We start from the raw sequence: 17,570 nt of genomic DNA, 5'->3' as shown, positions 1-17,570 counted from the left end.
GTATCTTGTTGCCAGCATCAACTGCATTAAACCCTGGAGACTCCATTGAGCGGATGTGGCCTTGGACATTTTGACACCTGGGCTAACAATGACTGGCCCTCCTGGCACCTTGGAGACAAGCCCTGGAAGCTGGCCTCCTGTATTTCTGGAGTAACAGCAGAGTGGCCCCTAAAGATCACAGTAGTATACCTGATGGCCAGAGGTAGGAGCATCTTACTGGGGAGTTTTGTTTTATCATTATGGCCAGTGCATGCACCTCCAGTAGCACTATTATAGACTCCTCAGTAACCCCCAAAGGGAGAGGGGTACAGGTGTGGTATACTACACCTGGATGGAACCCCCTTCCTGCTACAGTCCTGTCACACTCTCTTGCACATATCCTACCTAATGGAAAATATGTGCCTATGTTGGTGTCATTAAAACTTGTGTCTTATTGCCCTTAAGGTCTTTGTGAATTGGGCACACCCCTAGCAAAAAAGCTGCTACTCACTGGCGTGCATGGAGCTCCCTATCCATACCACTACTGAATTTGAGTCATGAACTCATTTGAGTAGAATTGGTTTTGAATATAGCTGAAAGAACCTCTTCAGGCTTGAAGATTATCATAATTTTTGTTACCTGTAACAAAATTTTGTTGTATCTTAATGTTGTTATTATCTCTATGTTGCTCTTATCCTCTGTTGCTGCTGCGGAATCTGGTTACAGTGCTCCAGCTTTGTCACACAGGGACCACTGAAGAAGACTGGGAGTGTGTAGATTGTAAGGTGAGAATCCTTGAGGGGTAGAGTGTGGATAAAGTGAAGGATCCTCACCTGACCCTAAACTACTTGGTGATGTAACTGGCCTGCTTCCAGCCTTCTGCTTCCACACCCACAGGCAGTAAGCGTTTATTGACTGAGTCACTATACACAGTGCTCTGCTCAATGTTCTGGGTGGAGGCAGAGATGAAGGAGGATGACAGATCTGTAGACTGGTGGATGCAGATATAATTCTAGTTCTCGACCTGTGGCCAGGAGAACAAGCCAGGTAATAAACCCTTTCACCCCAGGAATGTTCCTTTGTCATTCTTCATTATCATTGAATCCATAGGGAACTTGCCTGGGGCTGAAACCCATTGGCAAGACAACTATGAAGTCCAGAAGCTGTTGATTACATGGTACATCTCATATCACCTACCTCTTCTCACTGAATTTCTAAAACTAGATTGAAAATAATATATAAATGTACTTTGGGTCAAAAATCAAGTATTTGAAAATCAGGCACAAATACAAAACTGCTTACACTAAAGGTAGTACCTTACTAAATTCATCTCATAATCTATCAGTATAGAGTATCCATTAAAGCAGGAGTTGGCAAATTATAGCCTACAGGCTAAATAGGGCTCAAACCACCTGTTTTTGTGCATCCCACAAGCTAAAATGTTTTTGTGTAAATGAAAAAAAAAATCAAATGGCTGAAAAAAATAAAGAGAAGAACATTTCAAGAAAATTTTCATTGGAAAATTATATGGAATTCCAATTCCAGTGTCTACAAATACATGTTTCATAGGGATACAGCCACACTCATCTGTTCACATGTTTTTTGTGGCTGCTTTTGGACTAAATCACAGAGTCAAACAGCTGCTGCAGAAACCACATAGTCCAAAAATGCTGAAATATCCTAAGCCTTTGCAGAAAAAGATGCTGCCCTGTGTGTTAAGAGCTCAGGCTCCAGAAGAGAGCCCATTCCTGCCTAGCTCTACCATGGAAGAGCTGTGTGACCTGAGGCAAGTTGCCTAAGTTGTCTGCACTTATTTCCTCACCTGTGTTTCCTACTTTCCAGGGTTGCTGTGTGGATTAAGAGAGTAAGAAAATGCAAAACATGTGGGCACCACATTTGAGTTGAGTATCGGTGACCATCACTGCTATTTGTTACTGTAATTACACTAGCTCCCCATACCAGGTAAAGCATTCTACCAGCTGCAAATTTTCTGAAAATCATGGTTGACATTAACTTACAGTTTCACCTACTCTAAAAATTATCTTTTCATTAATTGGTCATTATATATTTGAAAACGTCCCAGTCTCCTACTCAAATGAAGACAGTTATCTTTAACTGTGCCACTGTTTTGGCCATTAATTAGAATTATAGCTCAAAAGACATTTTCAACGTTAGTATCTTGTTCTATCCTGTTTCAAAAGCACTTTTAAAATGCATCCCAGCTAGAAACATTGGCACGTGAGATAATGTATTCCAGATTTGGATCCCTTTTTGACAGATAATTAAACTAGGACTCATGGGGTCAAGCAACTTTCTGGAAGCACAGGCAACCCTTAATTAAAATGAGCAACATTCACTGACTTGCATTTGGACTTTTGCTTTGCACTAGTCCATGATAGATTTCTTCAAACCAAAGCTTTGAACTTAATTCGTCTAACCTAAAATTCAAAATAGTTTCTAGTGATACAAGCAGACAACTTACCATAACAATTTCTCTTGGTGATGATGCTCATATTTCATTTAGAAATGCCACAAATACACCCAATTAATGCATTAAGTATGAAAAGACTTGCTGAAGAGACTCAATTTATTAATGATTCATTAGAACTTCCTAAAGCATGTATTTGGAATTCATTTATAATTCATTTCACAGCTTAGCTGCAGTTCCCACAGAACAAAGTTATCAAATACAATTCTGTTTTAAGTACTCCCTTCACATTTATTTGCAGAATAATACATATTTTTTTCCAAATAAAGGCTAAACATCCTAAAAGCATCCATTCGTGTATTGTAATTTAATGTGCATTTCCTGATGAAGTGATAGTAATGGGTTTTTAGATATAACAGAGTACACTGTGCCACCAAACAAAAGAATAATTATTAAACATAATAGCTGGCTATAAATTGAACAAGATACACATTTAGTCCTTTATAAATATTTATTAGAGAGTAACCATAGTAATTAATAAACACAGTAATCAACACAATGGGAAAACAGCATCTTAAAACTCTGCCATGGTGAGGAAATCCTCACAACTCACCTACCAACAAACCATACACAACCAAATTACTATTTTCAGAATGACATCTGAATATCTGGACTGACTAGTACCAGCAGACTTATGAGAAAAAGAAGGTGGAATATCTTGAGTCAGGCCACGGCTACCCCATCCGCAGTGCTGACAATTCACAGTCTCTAATTCCAACAGCTTAGCACAGCTACAGGGTAACTGCTAAAATGAGAGAGCACTGGCTTTGGAGTTAGAAACATCTGAGCTTAAATCCAGTTCTTCAGTGCTGGTTGTGAAACCTTGGTCAAAGTACTTAAATTCTCCATGCCAGAGTTGTTGTGTAAACTATCGTGGCGATCATTTTTGCAGTATAGAAAAGTATCAAACCATTATGCTGTATACCTGAAACTATATAATGTCATATGTCTATTATATCTCAAAAAAAAAAAATTTAAAAGTTAAGATAAAGACGTAATATATAATATAATTAGTAAATATCTGGAACAAAGTCCATGTTCCATAACTGGGTCTTCTTGCTCTTACTACTTCTGTAACTTCTGAGACTGACATGACCACATCCACTAATGTTACTGCTTCTACTACTGCAACCACTCAGCAATGATCACTGAATTGCACTGCTGTTAGACCAGGTATTACCAGTGGTCACATGAAACTATAATAATTCAGAGTCTTTGCATCTAAACACATAAGGATAGCTAAAAGTTAAAAATTAATAAAAATTAACTTAATTTATAAATTAATAAATTAATAAAATTTAAATTTAAAAAGAAGCAAACAAAGAAAACATCAAATGTCAGTAAGGATGTGAAGAAATTGGGACCTTCATGTACCACTGGCAGAAATGTAAAATGGTACTGCCAATTCGGAAAACAGTCTGGTAATGCTAAACAAAGTTACCATATGGCCCAGCAATTCCACTCTAGATACATATCAAGAAAAATGAGAACATCTGTCCATACAAAAACATACACAAATGTTCCTAGCAGCTGTAGGGAACATGGAAGTTTCTATGGCCAGGATCCTCACCTGACCCTTAACTACTTGATGATTAATTGACCTATTGCTAGGCTACTGCTCACACACCTGTTGGCAATGAGCCATTATTGTTGGTGCTACTATATAAACAGCTCTGCCGGGTGGTCTCCCCAGAGGCAGAGATGGAGATGGGCTTGCTGCATGCAGACTGCCCCAGAGGCAGACATGATTCCAGCACTGGACCTTCCACTGTGATGATAAAGCTTGGTATAAACCCTTTTACCCCTAAGGTTCCATTGTTGTTACTTGGTCTCACCGAATCCAGAGTGAACTTGCCCAGGGGCAATCCCCCTCGGGTGAGACAGCAGCATTATTCAAAACAGCCTGAAAGCATCTCAAGGGTCTGCCAAGGATGAATGAGTAAACAAAATGTGGTATACCCATACAAGGGATTATGATTCAGAAATAAAAAAGAATGACTACTGACACATGCTACAACATGGAAGAACCTTGTAAACATCATGCTAAGTGACAGAAACCAGATAGAAAAGGTCACATATTATATGATTTCATATATGATTCCCTGAAAATGAAATGTTTAGAACAGGCAAATCCACAGAGACACAAAATAGATAAGTGAATCACAGGTGTGGAGGGAGAGGTGGAATAAAGAGTGATTGCTAATGGGTATAAGCTTTTTTTGTGTGGGGAATGAAAATGTTCTAAACTTAGTGGTGATTGGTGCACAATTCTGGGAATATACTCAAAACCAATTAATTTTATGGTGTGTGAATTATATCTCAAGAAAGCGGTTTTAAAAATAGAATTAATCAAGCACATAAGGGCAACTACCTTTTTGGGGAGTGATAGGAAAGAAGTCAATCTTCACAGGATCTGCCATGCTGTGCATGCTGTACCAGGGAATGCCAGCACCACACACACAAACCTCCAGGCAGGATAGGCAACAGGCTTAGCACAAAAGGCAAAGTAGTGTGGGGTTACAAGTGAGCCCTACTTCCTATCCTAGATCACTGCTCCCCCACTATGAAGTGGGATGTTTGTAACAACTAGTAGAACATAAGAGTAGAAGGAGTAGGAAGACTATAAGCTCTCAAGTTGAAAACCTCTGTGAAAGCTGGGGCATAAAACCTGGTTTCCCCATATACCACCTTATGACCCGGTATTACTTAATCTCTCTAGGCCTTAGTTTCCTCATCTCTGAAATGGGTATAATGAGAGTACCTTATGTCACACGGTTGTGGTGAGGATACACTAGTGCATATAAAGGCCTTAGAAAACTGTCTGACAAAAACTAAGTGCTATCGTGGTCATTACTAACATTACTACTAATTTCGTTCTTATCCGACAGGCTGACTCTACTCTCAACATTCCAACAGAGGCATGCAGTAGTACAACCACATATGCTCACCTAAGCATTCCTCTGCAGAATTCCAATCAAACCCGTTTTGTTCACAAGGAGTGTGGGCTTGTTCCACGTCCATTTACTGATGACAGTTACTTCCATGAGGGTGTGGGCTTGTTCCACGTCCATTTACTGATGACAGTTACTTCCATGAGGCCCCCTTCACTAACAGAAAATGAAGGCATCTCGGGAGAGCAGCACAGGACATTTGCACTGACTAATGACTAATAACTAGTAAGTGATAGAGAGAGCCAGGCACAGGTCAGTTAGTTAACATACATTACTCACTGAATGTTCACAACAAGCCCATGAGGTAGGCATCATTAACCACATCACTTTACAGACAAGGCAAGTTCAAATTAGTTCCATAAGGAAGTTAGTAACACAGTTAAATAAGAGTCAGAGCTGGAATCCAAACCCAGATCAGTTTATCCTATGGGACTTGACAGCACATGATGCTAAATTAGATTTTCGATGGAAGAGTAATTAGAAGAGAAATGAAGAATGAAGGAAGAGTACTTTTGGACTAAAAATCATTTCACACAAATAATAGGATACCAAAGTACATGCAATGCCATTTGTCCCTCCACTCACTCCCTCAGACAGGCACACATATATTAAGAATCTACTATATGCTGATGCCAGCAATAAAAATGATCTTTGAAGGATACTGACTTGGAAAGAGAAAAACTATAGAATATGATCAGCACATTAATAAAGGAATACAGGAATATACTGGATGAAGAGGAGATCAATTGCTTTCTTAGCTGAAGAAAGATGACCCTATTCACTATCTTCAACCTCCTTAAACAAAAATTCAGAGAAAAAAACTGACACTCATTTTCAGTGTCTTTTTTGAAGACCAATTCCTTTTCGTCCTTGATGAATGGAATTTTTAAGCCATACTTCTGAATCTTGTTTCTGTTCAGAAAATTGTCAGCCTACAGACAACTTTTCCCCTCTATGTCATGCAGAAGAAAAAGCATTTATCCGACTGCAGGACTGAGTAGGGGAGGGTGCAGAATGGATGGTCCATCCCAGGAATGGGTTGCAAGAAGTCTGAGGCTCTTCATGGGACCAAAAGTACTGCACAAGCCCTAAGACTGACATACTGAACGGTATGTGGAAGCAATTCATTTCACATTTTATATAGGATCATTTTTCGAGTAGAGAGTGTTACTTGCATAAATATATCTTAACTTAGCCCTAAAATCCTAAAGGGATATCCATTATGTCCATAACCACAAAGGTAACAACACTTACTTATTTCCTCTAACCCTGCCGGAAGTACCAGATACTCTTCAACTCTTTTTCCTCTAATAAAGGACATGGCAATTAACATGAAAGAAAAAAAATGAGAATGTACATGAAATATTTCTTTGGAAGGATCAGCTAAATTCTTGGAGATTTAAAAAGACTAATGCTGAGATGTTAAATAGGAAATATACTAAATTCACTTTTGAAGCTGAAGTTTTTCAAGTGATACTTTAAGGTAAGGTGCTAATCTAATGCAATCATATAATAAGATGGCAAATGTGTTCAACTGGATACTACAGTATGTATATTAGAAACACAAGAAAATAATATTAAAATTATAAATAAGCTTTGATATACTATTAAGATTTAGCTTTTCCTATAATGCAATAGCTTTATAATGAAAGTTAAATAAGAAGTCAGAGAAAAACCCTGGTCATTTTCAATGACAAAATATTACTGAATTTATGAATTAATTCTGATACTCAAAAATCATTCTCTGAGTGCCACAAAAAGCCACAAATAAACAAAAATGTAAGAAATATGCTTAAAATTAAATTTAAAATAAAACACTGACAAAAAGGTATATGGCAGAAAATATGTCCAATGTATTATTTCTGATTAGTGTTCAGTAGTTATTGTTTTCATTGTCAGAAGAATAAACAATATTGTCAATCTATGGCTTGATAATCTATGACCAAATCAAATACTCATCTTTACATCATACTAAAATATATGTCCTGATTATTCTCAATGAGATAGATGAATTAGATATTTTTTTCTCAAATTAGGCATATAGTAAGATTTCTTTTAAATTATATCAAACTATGTTTTGAACTTAAACACATCTTGCTTAATAGTGCCTATTAAAATCTGTTTACTTCAATCTTTTTATTATTATGAAAATAAAGTGTGCTTAGGTAGAAAATAATTTCTGAACTATCATATGCTATAGAAGATTTTTTTCAATCCCACATCTTTCAGCTTTCTTTATAAGAAAAATGAAAACCTTGCATTTTATGAAAATTTCATTTTGAAGGTGTCTATATTTTTTAAAAACCAGCTGTCACAATGAGGACTACATAGAAATCTGTTAGTCAAACCTTTACTTCAAAATCTAACCTTTTGTTTTCAGTTACAGTCACTGAGTGTTATTTCTATTTTCTTTTAATATGACAAATAAGAGTAGGAAACAAAGACTTAATTGTTAATATTTAAGGTGTTCAATGACCACAATTTCCAGAAAAATCTGATAATACCAACAAAAAGAAGAAATTATCAAGTCTTAACAACAAATGCAAACAGGAATTTATTAGAATCCCTCTCAAAATTAGTCCTGTCTAACCTGTAGATTTCCCATTTCACACAGACATCAGTTAGAAAGCTCTCTACCCAAAGACGTGTGACTAGAAATGAAGTCAAAGTTTTTATTCTTCTACTGTGCCAAACATCAGTCTCTGTAGCCAGTCTTGCAGGAAGCATCAGTGAAAATGCCAGCATAACAATGTACTAATCTAAAACATGTACCTTTATTCTTGGGTCATGAGCATCTTTAACAGTAGCAACACGAATTAACCTGGGGTTTCATTTACCCACAACTTCAAGTTTCATATTCAGCAGAAAACCATGAGGCAACCTCTGTAGCATTATAAGTGCAGCAAGTCATGCAAAACTAAGCAACTCATATATGCTACTAAATTTTTTCTAAAATGTTACTCATAGTACATTCAGGTCTTTAATACACTGGAATTGAGTTTCAAGAGTTTATGCACATTACTTTATCCAGTTTCAAAAACCTGTGAGAGGGGAACAGAATTTTTGGTCAAGACAGGTAAGAAGACAGAGGCAGATTAAATCAAATTCATTAATGATCACATCAAGGTTCCAAAATCTTATTATAGTTTATCTGTTAGTTTACATGTTTTTTTCTTTTCTTGTGATATTAACCTTACAAAATTAAGAAATTGTTGAATATTCTCACTGCCCAGTTATGGAGTATATGACCCAGAAGGCAAAATTATTTAATAAATGATTAGAACGGATAAATATGATCCTTTACAAATATAAATTTTAAAATAGATTTTAAAAACTACATAACTTTGCTATTAAAGCATTATTTTTCTTTAATTGATTTTATTTTTTACATAAAATGTTCGGTAAAAACTGAATAAACTAAAGTGATTTTAAGCAGTAAATGAGTATTATCAACATAGCACAAGGCTGGCTGAAACCACAAAGCAGCTTGCTTTGGAATATTTACATGATACCAAATTAAACCTTGCAGGAAAACTTCAACTGTCCTTACAAAGTTTTCTGTGATCCTAGCACGGAGAAGCTAAAAGCAAAAAAAAAAAAAAACCAGGAAAAAACAAATTATTTTCAATATATTCACATTTAATATACATTAAAATATAACACAGATCATCAGGGTAAGGGGTCATGGGGAGGGATGTGCATGGATCTGTGCGCTGACAGCACCGCCAAGGAGACCCAGGTTTGAGAGTGGCGTCAGGCCTGGCCCAGGTCTTAGAGAAAAGGGTCTTCCACAAGCCCTCGCCTCTGCTGGCCTCTAACAACCATACCCCAACAGCTCACGACCAGGGATCACTTGCTGTAGATGGAGCTCATTTTTGTGGCTTTCAGTTGAAATCTGCAGGTTTGAATTCCCCAGGGTGATGTGTCATCAGCAGCACAGCCCTGACAGTGGGGTGTGGCAGAGAGGAACCGCAGGACTTCTCCCCAGAGTCTGTCCCCTTGTTCACCTGTCCTCCCACCCTGGCCCCGTAAGTCACTCTAAGTCAGTGGCCTCTTAGGGTTTGTAAACAGCCCCAAACTTCTGCATATACTTAATGTACTCCTTGGTTTGGAGTTTCACATCCTCATTGCACTCCAGGTCCTCTGGGTTCCTACAGTACTTCAGCTCCTTATTCATGATGCCATGAGTCAGCTTTCGAGCTAGGTGTTTGAAGTCTTCAGTTGTGGTAATTGTTCCCACTTTGCACTCAGGTTTCCAATAAGGATTCAGGCACTGGATGATGAACTGGGACATCTCTTTTCTGAATACTTCTTTGCTTTCCTTAGCCAGCTCAGTGGAAGTGTCTGCTTCTGCTGTCTTAGGCTTTTTTGAGGTCCCCATAGGGTTTTCAGCATATGTTGGGGTTCCCAAGTTCACCTCAGCTTCATGCTCAAGACTGGTATTATGTCCTGGGCTTTCCCAAGTAGGAGGATCCCACTGACACTGCCTTGTGATCACAGGATAGTAATAAATCTTCCTGTCTGGATCTCAGGCTGTCTTCCAGTTGGGAGGTAAGACAATGGTGTTTGGTTTGGGAAGAGATGGGGGTGGCAGATCCAGAAGATTATTTGTCACAACCATCTCCGGTGGCTGTAAGGGCTCAGGCTGCCCTGGGGCAACTATCGTAGTCACAGCTTTGGCTGTACCATTAGTCCTTGTGGGTGAGCTGTGAAAATCTGTTCTCCCAGGTTGTATTGAAGACTTAGCTGGGCATAACTCTGTACAATTGGTGAAGTTGTCTGTGAATAGGGTGATGTCACACCATAGACAGCTGGACAGGTCTGTCCTTGATAATATATGGTTGCTTGAGACTGTGCAGGAGAGTAATGCTGTTGTACACTGACAGACTGTTGGTTTGAATCCCAAACACTGTAATTGTGTTCCTGGACTGTGCCTGGGGCTGGCACTGGCAAGATGGCAATGCTGGAGTCTTGGTGTACCACACCATCACTCTGGGCCACATGCTGTGAACCGGACACTTCCATGGGGGCTGTCACATGTGGCACCACTGGCACAGGTGGAGGGGCAGCAAGGGTTTCTGCAGAATGTCCTACTAAGGGCTGAGAATGATCATAAGGAGCAGGAGAACACACAGGGTCCATGCTAGGTGTGGGGAGCAGCACCTTTCCAGCATTAGGGATGCTGGGATCCACATAGGCCTGCATGGGATAACCTTGTGGGTAGCCAGCAAAGGGATGAGGGGCACTGTAGCCAAGAGAGTCACAGGGCAATGGAGATGTCACTCCCAGGTTCTGCATCTGCTGCTGTTGTTTCTGAGCCTCCCACTGAGCCACCTCTTGCTCAAACAATTTCCGACACTCATCTGTAGAAAGTTTATTGCTGTCTTTAATTCGCACTTTATTTTTAGAAGTTAGGGTGTCATATCTACCATCTGGCCTTTTCGTTTCCTGCTCATAGGCAGAAGGTGGTGAGAGGGAGCCCCTTCATTTCCTTTTCTCTTTATTTTGAGTTTGCTTGTCTGGATCTCTCGCTCTTGACCTGTTAGAGCCTTTGGGGCAGCTGTTTGATCTCTGAAGCCAACAGCATCCCTTCCTCTTTCAGTTATTGTATTCTGCTTTTCAGTTCGACTCTTCTTTGGAATTCGATATACCTCCTGTAGGTCTTCCCAACTGTCCAGGAGCTTGGTGGCCAAATCACTTATATCTACTGTTTTATCTGGCTCTTCCTGGCTCCTCTCACTTTCCACACCAGATACACCCTCCTCTTCATCTTGGGATGGTGTTTCCTCAGCAATAGGTTCTTCTAGTTTTGAGCCATTGCTCTCTTTAGGCTCTATTTCAGTGTCAGCCTCTGGTTCAGATGTGGGTAGCTTACTGGCCTCCACAGTGATTTCACTGTCCACTTTACATTCAGGAAGTTGCTGTGTAAGTAACAGTTGTAACTGTAACTCTTCCTCTTCTTCCACGGGGATGTTTTCTAACTGGTCAAGGTCCTCTTTGCCATCCTTGCCTTCTAGCTCACTGGTAGCATCAGAGATTGCACTGTCCATGCTATTTTCACTAACAATTTTAAGTCTATGAAACATGAGCTTCTTGGGGGTGTCTGTGTCAGCCTCTGTGCTCAGCTTGGTGGAAGGATCGGGTGTGTTGAGTGCTGTATGAGCACGTTATGTATTCTCACTAGAATACCCATTTGTTCACTCAACGGAGGGATGGCAGTCTTGGTCTGAGACCAACATTGAATAATTGGAAGTACTTTGCTTTCCTCCAGCATATTTTTTGTAGAAATGGGTAAGTGTTCCAAAGTATAATCTCTTCTTGAAGCTTCTGATTACTTTCCTGGTCATCGCCTAGTTCTGCCATCCAGATCCACAACAAAGACAGCCCACAACGTTCCAGAAAAGACTTCAGGCAAGACTGTGAGTGTGTGTTCTGTATGAGCTTGAGACAGGTAAGTTTCTGCTCCAAAGATTCAATGCTAACCATTAGTAGGGATAAGCTGAGCACCTGGTTTTTATCAGACAGGCCTTCCCCATTGTCCATCAGAGCTTCCAGCTCTGCATCCCCTGAATCCTTCTTACGAGATCGTTCCTTCTTATGAGATCATTCCTTCTTCATTTTTCCTCCTGCTGCTCTCATACTGACTCTGTTCTCTCCTCCCAGATAACCCTGGCAATTAGCTGACCCACAGAAACATTTCTGAGCTTCTTATCCATATCTTTGGTATTGATAGTCAAACATTAACTCTGAGCCTGAGGGAACCAGTTTGGTGGTAAAAAATCCAACCATCAGTTGTCCATTCACAATCCATTTCTGAGTCTCACAGTTCGGTTCACAGCTGTGGTTTATGAACCTAGAGCAATTTCCTTTCTGAGTGGCATCTATTATCTCATCATTCTTCAGGGCCATGAAATAGTAATGGATATTTTTGTTTCGTGCATACTCTTTTACCCGGGCTTTAAACTCTACGATCAAACACCTCACCACAATATTCCAGGACAAAGGTGTTTGAACGGAGGTCTTTGGCAGCTCTCAATACCCAGCCTTTCTTCTCTGTGAGGATGACTTCCACATCTGCATGCTGTTTTCTCTGGGACCGTCTATTGGAACAATAATCTCCATTTGGACACCGAGAAGAACATTCAATCATGAGTAGATGATTAAGACAATCTTCCCCACATGCTATTTTACCATCTTTAGAAAGAGGTGTACACTCACACTGTATTCGCTTAGTATCTCGAAATTTATTCTTTCTTTCTGTTAAATAAACATTTTCTTCAATCAGATCAAAGTAACGAGGCATCATCCCTTGTTTGGCACATTCTGTCCACCGCTGTGGGTCCCTGAAGTCCTCCATGACACAGGAAGGCCCAACCAGTGTTGTGCCTGGGGTCACTGCTGTCTCTCCCTGCTCTAACTCCACTCTTTCTTTCTGTCCTGAAGCTCACCATCAATTTCAGAATCTCTCCAATTCCTGCCTTCTTTTTTTAAGAGGCCCTCTATCTTTCATATCAGTTTTTTCTAAGTTTCTTGAAAGATCTTTCTTTTCATTTACAGCTAAATAGTCCTTAATGGAATTGCTGCTTATTTCACATGCTTGCACTGACCCCTTATCCTTCTGAAAGGATAGGAAAAATTTACTGGACTGGCGTGAAAGGTGAGCTCTTCGTTGATCCCAATTCTCTTTCTCTTCACGATTATCTGTTAAGGAATCAGGTACCTGACCCTGAATTTGATCATATACAACCCCAGTTTCAGGTGGTCTACCTGCTGATCTTGGATCCCAGTAGCCATTGCCTTCCCAAGAATTATGAGTCCCACCATATTGGTCTTTACTTGGCTCATACTTGTGCCCACCATAGGCTCCATAACTGCTGTAAAGTTTTTTATGTGGTAGTAGGCTTTTCTTGTTGAGAGAAGTCCCTCCCCAGGATTCTGAGCTTTTCCGATGAATGGAAGCCATCTACACGGGAGATTTCACAAGACGAAGAAAAACTCAACTCTGTTTTTCCCAGTCTACTATCTGGCCTATAAGGAACATGGTCTGATGCTGAGATTTGTTTGTGACATCTTCAGAATCATCTAAATAATGATCTGGCAGCTCTCCTTGTTGCCTAGAAACCATGTTGGCTTCCATTGTTTCCTCAGAATTTGGATGACCTGGAAGATCAGATTTCACATCTGCATAACTTGTACTATCAACTCCATCACTCTGAGGATGGGCGATTTCAGGCAAGTTGTTATCTATGTGTTTTCTTCTGGGCTGTGTAAAAGAAATTTCTGGATTCTTCTCTGTTCCTTTATGAAAGAAGAACTTCTCAGTTTGAGGACAGACTTTACTTGCTGTACTCTCAAATTTTTCCTCATATGAATGTCTCCTTGACTCCAATCTCTCATCTTCCAAGTGGTCATAATAGTGTCTATAACTCTGACTGCTCCGAGAAGAACAAGGATTTGTTTCTTCCATAGGCAAAGTAGAATTCTTTGGCACAACCACAACAGACTGAAGACAGTTTCTTGGAACACTGCTATCATCAGAATCTGTGTCTTCTGAATCACTTTCATCACCTGAACTTTCAGAAGAACCAGAATAATCTTCATGGACAGTAGACACAATCTCTGAGGCATGACCACTACTGTCACATTGTAAGGTATATGTTACACCATCGTGGTCTCCCATGGTTAAATTCAAATCACAAGAAGAAAATACAACTTCAGAATCATCAGAAGTATGTGTATGTCCTCTTCCTTCTTGTTCATCTAAAGAGATTTCTGATCTTCCTCTTTTATCAGGCAATATGGAACTCCCTTCTTCTTGAGCCCCTTGCACACATTTTCCAGATAGCCCACTCTCATGCCTGTTTTCCCAGGAAGCAAATCCCCTTCCTGAATCAGGAAGGCCACTACCTAATTCTACTACTGTTTCTTTCTCTGCATGCCTTAAAAACGCTGTGCTTTTACTTCAGAATAGGATCCTGAACTGGAAATATGCTCTCTTCACACTGCAATAGATTTAAACTGTCTACTTTTACTCCTGGTGGAAGGCTGTGAAGAGATGAAGCAATACCTGAACTCCCTGCAGGTTGATATAAATCATCAAAATGATTTACACAAGTTGAACTAGCACTACTGACACTCTGCTTATATTCTTCACATGTGAAGTTTGAGTGATCTGTCACATTCATATTATCACATGTAACTTTTTGATTTCAAATGTACAGTCATAAAGCTATTTGCAGAAATCTTTGTAATTTAAGGCTCAATATTTTCAGCTTTGAAATGACACAAAGGAGGAATGTTGTCACTTGAAGTACAGTATGTATCTGAATCTTTGGTTTTACAGCAAGAAACTCTCATGTCAACTGGTTCTTTGTTCTTTAACTATTGTTTTTGAATAATCTACAGTCATAACTGGCAAAGACATGAGTTTATTTTGGTGTGACGACACCAGACATTCTGTTTCTCTAAATGGGCTTTCGGATTTATTATGCTGCATGCCAGTATCATCCAAGTCTTTTTCTTTACATCTATTAATATACTGAAATCCATTTGATGAAAGCATGCATGCTTTGACCAAACAAGGTACCGCAGATCCAGTCACACTATCATCAGAAGACTTCAAAACAGTGTCAGTTTTAGAAGTGCAAAATGTTGCCAAATCAGATTCTGCCCAAGGAGATCCATTTCTATCTGATTCTATGAGACAATAACTTCTTAACTGATCATACTTCATTTTAGATAAAGAGTCGAATTCTTTATCTTTGTGAGGAATATTATCATGGCTATCATGTTCTACAAATTCAGACTTTAAAATAGGTGACTCATTTAGCTTTTTTAAAGTAGGTGAATCATTTAATCGATTTAATGGAGATGCAGACCCAGTTTTTTCTCTTTCAGGAATTTTCCTTATCATTCTTAATTCACTACCTGTTGAACAAGGAGTCTGTAAGCTAAAAGAATGAAAGTGTTTGATTTTCTCATTTAATTCTGTACAACATAAAGAATTTTTAAATTTATCAGATTTGGGTTTTGGTTTTGAAGTGGCAGATTTGTAACGGGAAGCACTATTCTCATGCTTGGAATATGATGAGCCCCGTCCGAATCCCAGTTCATTATGGGGAGAACAACATCTTTTCATTGCTTCACTTTATGAAGTCCTTTTGGATTCTCTGTCTAGTTTTAATGAATTCTTCCCTCTTTTCTCCATCTCTAAGTAAAAGAACTCAGTTTTGTAGTCCCGATCAGATTTCGAAAAGGATGACAATGAGTTGAGGTACACCTCAAGTATGTCTTCTTATCCTCATCTTCTGAGTCAGAACTCTCTTGTGCCCTGTTATCTGTACATGGCCAAGAATAGCATGCCCTCTCTCGATAAAGGGAACTCCTATAGTAACGGCGGTCAGAGTCATAATAATGGGATCGTTCTGACTGGGAATAGGATAAACTACTTCTAGAGCCTCTGTCAGATCTAGAATGAGATCTTCTCCACCTTCACTCTCTCTCTGATCTACATCGAGAAGATATATACAGAGTATCTCTTTCAAGTTTTGAGTAGCTAAAATATTTATCATCCCTCTCTATTTTAGATAGTGACGATTTTCCTAAATCCTCACTGTTTAACAGTGCTGAGCTCTTTCTTGAATCTCTTTCCTTTTCAATGTTTGAAAATTTTAAATCATGTGATCTTTGACTTGAGGAAGTCCATAGAGATTCTTCTTCAGATTATGAACCAAGAAAGGTGCTTTCAGATTGTGAGGATTTTTTCTTACAACCTGTTTTTTTAGAGCCAAAATTACTCCTACAACAATCTAGAATTTCTTCTTCCTTCCCAATCTGGGAATCTTCTTCTTTGTGAGGAAATATTTGCTTGCTCATTCAACTTCTGAGTTATGTGCTCTTCTGAACTATTAGATACTGTGTCCTGTTTAGTGTCCACTTGGGAAGATGCTGATACAATTTTAACTGGTAGTTCTTTCAGGTTTCTAACTGACACATCTCCTGGTGCTGTCATCAGAACTGTTACTGGTATGTATGGCAAGGCCACTAGCTCTGTTACTGGTGCTGGTGGTGAGGGTGTTGTGGCTTGGGGAGGAGGACGTGGTGGAGGTGGAGATGAGGGTGGTTGATTCTCCTATGGCTGCTGGTAATGGCATTATGCAAGAAGGTGAGGATGCCTCTGTTGTGGTGGTAGTCAGCAATGCCTGGATGTTACATGAAGGAAATGTTTCTTAAAATGAATTTTGCCCAACTCTATTCTTGATTTTGGTTGGGAAGATTCTTCTGTAGGAGATAAGATATCTCCAATGTCCATTTTAATTTCAGGAGTCAAGTCTACTTGAGGTACAGCTGGGGAGTTTGGAGGATCATTTTGCTTGTCATTGTCAAGTGCTGTGAGAAACCTGTTCTGCAAAGTTTTCTTTGTAAGACTGAAGCTGAATGACACCATCTGTCGTCCCTGTTGCTCCAAATTAACTTTTGTCTTGGTGCCTTTTGGCAAAAACCGACTAGAAGCAACACCTTTGAATACTGGTCCTTTGAAGAAACCTGTTTTCTGCACATTTTCAATCTCTGGTCATTTTCGTTCGGGGGCCGGGTGCTCGGGGTCATAAAAGTCCCCCATCTTCGCAGGTGGCTGTGGTGGCAGCTGCTTCATCGGGAGAGGCTGGAGGCGGCAACGCTAGCCCACCCCACGCAGCAGGGCGACGCGAGGGATGGGACGGGAGAGGAGCAGGCCGCTGGTCCCGTGGTGGCTGGGTGGCCCACCAAACCATTTTTAAATCATATCACAATGTAATGTAAAGCCATAACCGGTGCTTTTGTGACTTCATCTGCAACATGTTAAACTGCATTAATTTAGGGTTTCTTCCAAGTCTTCAAGTGCTAGGAACCAAAGTTCTATAATGATGGACACTCAGGAAATATTAAAGAAGATGGAGTTGGAAAATACACACTGGGACTTACCAAATCTGAAAAATAACTATAAAAAAGCAGAGTCAAAAGACAACTATGATAGTGTTTAAAAGTTGGCAGAAAGTTTCCCTTTCAAAGCTATTATACATAAAAGTGTTCAATTGACTCTTGCAATCAAAGTGTACTGAATTCCTCAAATTTAGAAAAGCCAATAGGCATATAAAACCCTTATATACAAGAAT

The 17,570-nt window shown here is 39.5% G+C and overlaps 1 pseudogene; it reads right to left on the bottom strand.

Annotated features, from left to right (window-relative positions):
- Positions 1 to 9,094: 9,094 nt before the first annotated feature.
- Positions 9,095 to 17,366, bottom strand: LOC108408941 (histone-lysine N-methyltransferase SETD2 pseudogene; annotated as a pseudogene).
- Positions 17,367 to 17,570: the final 204 nt, after the last annotated feature.

The sequence above is a fragment of the Manis javanica genome, chromosome 9, assembly GCF_040802235.1.
Source record: "Manis javanica isolate MJ-LG chromosome 9, MJ_LKY, whole genome shotgun sequence".
Taxonomy (NCBI): Eukaryota; Metazoa; Chordata; class Mammalia; order Pholidota; family Manidae; genus Manis; species Manis javanica.
The sequence above is the reverse complement of the archived record's forward strand: the minus strand, read 5'-3'. Positions and strand labels throughout refer to the sequence as shown.